The sequence below is a fragment of the Alosa pseudoharengus genome, unplaced genomic scaffold, assembly GCF_046254945.1.
Source record: "Alosa pseudoharengus isolate Yale_2024_CS ecotype anadromous, Long Island Sound unplaced genomic scaffold, YU_APseudo_1.1 YU_APseudo_1.1_scf_8, whole genome shotgun sequence".
Classification (NCBI taxonomy): domain Eukaryota; kingdom Metazoa; phylum Chordata; class Actinopteri; order Clupeiformes; family Clupeidae; genus Alosa; species Alosa pseudoharengus.
The window spans coordinates 4,216,872-4,222,151 of NW_027468870.1; the positions used below are offsets into that span (position 1 = coordinate 4,216,872).

The following is a 5,280-nucleotide window of genomic DNA, read 5'->3' on the forward strand; positions in this document are numbered from 1 at the left end:
TTCAGGATGACCGTGTTCAGGTTGACATGGATTACACTGGTTACTTTGATGACGAGGATGAGGATGATAAGATACAATCATCCCCAAGTAACTTGGAATCAGGCTTGTCAATGTTGAAGATCTCAGGCTAGCTTCAAATTCAGGCTCAAATTTGTAGCTTCAGGGTCCTGTTGTTGTGCAAATGCCTTTTTTTTACCTCTGTTACATTAATATTTTTGAATAAAATTAAAATGGTTTATACTTCTCTACTGGTTGGTGATGTTTCTGCATTTAAAGACAAACAATAAGACATGTCAATAAAGATTTTTAATATCTACACATAATAGGTAATGTTTGAAGATATACGCTGAACTTTGAACATACAACCAATAAGAAAACACAAAAATGTTTTCAAGAATGTGGATACTACTAAACTATTATATGAAAACAATTATTTACATTGTCATTTACGAAAACAATATTTACAAATTACCATCACCATTTACATTTCACATTTACTTAATTATTTAAATAGGCACATTTTGCCAGTCCATTATTTTCTCCTGGTAATTCAGCTTTGCCAATAAGTTTCTCTTGAAATTCGGGAATGCATGAGACTGCCTGCCTGGGTGATTTTTGTTGGGAAAGTTGTGTCTCCCTGAAAACGTTTACCAGTGTTAAAACGTCCTGTTCTCGGGCCACATGATGAATGCCAGCCGGCCTTGTCAGCTCCAGCTCTGTGTCCGTTTTGTCCATTAGCTCTTTGACGATACCAATGGACCTACTGATTCTGGCTGCTGACATTTCTGACATGTTTGGTCCCAATCCTCTCATAAATGATTTGAGAAAATTGTTTAGGTGTTCCAGGTGGAGGTCAAGTGGATGGAAAATGGGTGACAACCTGAAATATAAGTGAACACATCAGTGTGAAGAATTACAGTATAGCCTAATAAGTATAACGTGCATTGACAATACATTGGAAAATACAGACTGTTAAATATGGTGACACCAGATGCAATTGCTGAGCAGGTCAGAGAAACACTGCCCACCCCCCACAGAGGTGCAGAGCACAGAAGTGGGGGTTGGATAACATGCTAGTCCATTACAAAATGAAGTTTCTACATATTGACAAAGTGACAGAGGCCAACTTACACATCAGGTACAAGTTTATCCTGGTAACATTTGCTCACACTACACTGAAATTCGGGCTGGCTTCCAGAATACTAGGCATGTCAAAATATGACTAGATGATTTAATAATAGATAGATTTCACGGAAATGAGGAGTGTGGGAATGCACAGTGTTTATCACATTGGACAATAATCACGACTCATGTGAAACGTGGCAATCGAGGTTATTCTCATAGTCATATCATAAGAAGTAGAAATGTATTAACAAGCTTACCTCTGTAATGCTTCTTCGCGTTTTTGTACCGGTTGGAGTTGACGGATTGGGGCAGAACTTCTTCAGAGTCCGGGGCGTCTCTGATGCCTCAGATGAACACGGTTCTTCAGGCTGGTCTCCTTCGTCTTCTGTCCATTTTTTAAACACGGGCATGTCGCGTTCCAACCGTGTTATAAAGTTCTGACAGGACCGACAAATGCGATGCGATTTGTTTGCAGTGTTGTGGAGTTGTAATCCTAAACGGATAACTTGATCGTATATGCATTCACCTTTACTGTTTCTCTCAAAAATGAGGTTCGTGTGTTGAAGAACTCCGTGTATCCTAACATTATTTTTACACCTGCGAAAATCGCTCACATTTTCTTCTTCTAGCGTGCAGTTGAGTTCTGTTGACATCAACTATGCGTCGCTTAACATACGTCACACACTCCGTTGCTCTGATTGGTTGTAGGTCTATCCAATTGAGTGCAGAGGCATTTTTTTTCCTGGTTCGTTTGAAACACGCCCCATAATCACAGCTCTATGGAGCAGTATCAGACTCAAATTCTGACTAGAATTGAGTATGACTACGTCAGGCTATGTTCACGCACCCTTTGCAGCACTTTTGTCAGTCTATCATTGTGCTCAAGTAGAGTGGAGCCCCAGATTACCACATCATCTACATAGCAACGAACCCCTTCTAGGCCCTCTAGCATATTGTCCATTGCTCGATGATATATCTCAGATGCTGAGATTATGCCAAACGGCATTCTCAAGAATCTATACCTGCCAAAAGGCGTATTGAATGTGCAGTACCTTGAGCTGTCATCATCCAACTTGATTTGCCAGAATCCCTGAGCCGCATCTAGCTTTGAGAAGTACTTGGCTCCAGCCATCTCACTTGCAATTTCCTCCCTCTTAGGTATTTGGTAGTGCTCACGTTTTATGAACACACACCATTGAGTTTACCCACTCTGTTGGTTCTTCTACTTTTGTGATGACTTGTAACTGACACATCCTTTTCAGTTCCTTTTTGAGGCGCTCCCGAAGTGGAGCTGGAACTCTCCTAGGTGCATGGATCACTGGAGTTGCATCCTCTTTGAGTCAGTGTTGCCAACTTAGCGACTTTGTCGCCATATTTAGCGAGACCCCCCAAGCGACTTTTTTTGTAAAAAGCGACTAGCGACAAATCTAGCTACTTTTTCTGGCGTTCTTGGAGACTTTAGGACACTCTGATGTGATGGCATGTAGCGTCCCTTTTTACTCTTCTGTGTGAGCAGTGAGTTCGTGCTGTGTGAAAGTCTCATGCCTGTTTCATTTGTGAATTACATCGAGTTCGCCCGAAGCGTTGCCCCATGATTGATAAAAGTAATGACTGGCCTGTAGTATCAGCCCATGTTATTACACGGAAGTAGATATTCTATAGATCTAACAGCTCAGACAACGTTATTGGAAGGTGCCGCAACTCTATGGCCGCAACTTCGGGTGAGATTACAACCAGAATCAACGAGACGAGAGCAATGACATGATAACAGGGAAACAAGGACACGCTGCCAGCATCGTTCAACAACCACACTGAACAAAAGAAAGTAGCCTAGGCTACAACTTCATTCACAAGCAGTTCAAAATCGAACATACAGGTTAGGAAAAATATAGCATTCGTTTAGGCTATGTAGCCTCAATGTTGTCAATGCAGGACAGAGTGTCGGCTGAGGGGGAAAAAATCTGTTGGTCTGTCCTAGTGACATTAAGCCTAAATATATCCAAAATATAGCCAGTAAGGTTAAATTGTGTGTAGCCTATGGTGAAGTTATAATCATACTTCAAGCAGTGCAAAGCAGATGGAGCAGTTGGGAATAGGTTGGACTGCTTTTCAGCCACTTAATGCTCATTCTGGTGTAGGCTATGACGAGATAGTGTACAGAAGTGTAAAGTGTCTCAATTAATATACAAGTATAGTAAATGAAATATATTTAAAGTTGACTATTTGAGTAGGACAAAAGCAAACAGGTGTAAAAGGGAGTTAAAGGGCCATCACCGTTTTTTTTTTTTTTTTGGGGGGGGGGGTACACGACGTGGTGACGTAATTGATATGCAAATTAGTATGTGACGTCATCTAGCGACATTTAGCGACTTTTGGAGCTGGCTTTAGCTACTTTTCATTTTAAATAGTTGGCAACACTGCTTCCTTCTCTACAAAAGTAAAAATCCACTTGACATTTGCCTCCTGATACACTGAATAATCCTACATTTTTTTCTGAATCAATCAGTGTTTATTTCGTTTTTAAATGGTAGTTGAAATTTAGCTTCAAGCAGATTGTTCTGAATTGTCTTTGACAAAGTTGAGGATTTAAAATGGGAAGCCAAGACTTTATAACACATCCATAACATAGGCTAATGTAATCATCAGTGAACTTACAGGACGGCTACGTTGAGAAGCTGCACTTTCTAATGCATAGCCTACATGGAACAAGTTTATCCTTACCGTAGCACCCACGAACTGTGTTAATTTCACAGGACGTCTCTTGGTCTCCCCTCTGCATCCACTCATAGGTCCTCATTTAAAAAAAACTGTAAAGAATCCTGTAAGTTGCGGTCAACGATCTCTATGTCAACGATGCTCATCGCCTGAAACTTCCGTCGAATCCATCTTGCTAGCAGTGTTGCCAACTATTTCGAATGAAAAGTAGCTAAAGCCAGCTCCAAAAGTCGCTAAATGTCGCTAGATGACGTCACACGCTAATTTGCATATTAATTACGTCAGCACGTCGTACCCCCCCCCCCCCCCCCCCCAAAAAAAAAAAAAAACGTTCCCTTTTCCCAATTCCCGTTTACTCCTGTTTGCTGTTTGCTTTTCTCCTACTCATATAGGCAGCTTTAAGAGCCTAGTTTAAATATATTTGATTTAATATTTGTATATTTATTGATAGGCTACACTTTACTTTCTGTAGCCTATCATCTACTACACTAGCATCAGGTGGCTGAAAAGCAGTCCATGTGACCATAGGGTAGCCTACACGCAATGTACCCTTACGGCAATGGCTATATTTTGGATATATTTAGGCTACATAATATAGGCTTAAATGTCATTCGGACAGAGCGATAGAATTTTTTTTTTTTTTTTACTCAGCCGACAGTCCTGCATCAACTTGCATTGACAACATTGAAGCTAGGCCTACATAGCCTGAACGAATGCTATAGGTTTTTTTCTAACATTCACTGCTTTGCTTGTGAATGAAGTTGTAGGCAGTGTTGGGAGGGTTACTTTCAAAACGTATTCCGTTACTGAATACAGATTACATGCCCAAAAATGTAATCTGTAACGTATTCCGTTACGTTACTCAATCTGAGTAACGTATTCTGAATACTTAGATTACTTCCGCATTGAATTGCATTTTATAAGTGTAGGAATGCGGCCATCAAATCCTGCTTAGGCCTACTAAACAGGCCTATTCTGGTGTGTTCTTCTGTTCCAAATGGCTGAAGTGTTAGGCCCACATAGGAGAATGTAAAGTCAACTAAGCTACCTGATACAACTTTAAAATAGCAAGGTGACCACTAAAACTACTGTACAGCAGGCGACTAGGCTAATTAAAACAAACTAAATAAATAGGCTACTTTAAGGGCGTAGCCAGAAAATATTAGTGCCTGTGAGATTTTTCGGTGGCATCAACCCAGTACAAGTGAGGGGCGCATATGACAGGTGGAACGCAAATGACCTGTAAATGTAGTGTTTACATTTACAGGTCATTTGCGTTCCACCTGTCATATGTCATATATCTAGGCTACTGTATATCAGTGCTCTCAAAATGAACGTGATTGCGTAATGACAATCAAAAACCGCACGTTAAAATATGCTAGCCTACTCGCAAGAATAATTCTTCAGAGGCTGCACCATATAATTCATTTTAAAACGTAA

At 40.5% G+C, this 5,280-nt stretch overlaps 1 long non-coding RNA gene across 1 annotated transcript; it reads right to left on the bottom strand.

Annotated features, from left to right (window-relative positions):
- Nucleotides 1-288: 288 nt before the first annotated feature.
- LOC143111684 (uncharacterized) lies at nt 289-1,867 on the bottom strand. Its single transcript, XR_012984579.1, has 2 exons — nt 1,383-1,867; nt 289-880 (listed from the first exon to the last, which is right to left on the bottom strand). It is a non-coding gene; the product is annotated as an uncharacterized LOC143111684 (long non-coding RNA).
- Nucleotides 1,868-5,280: the final 3,413 nt, after the last annotated feature.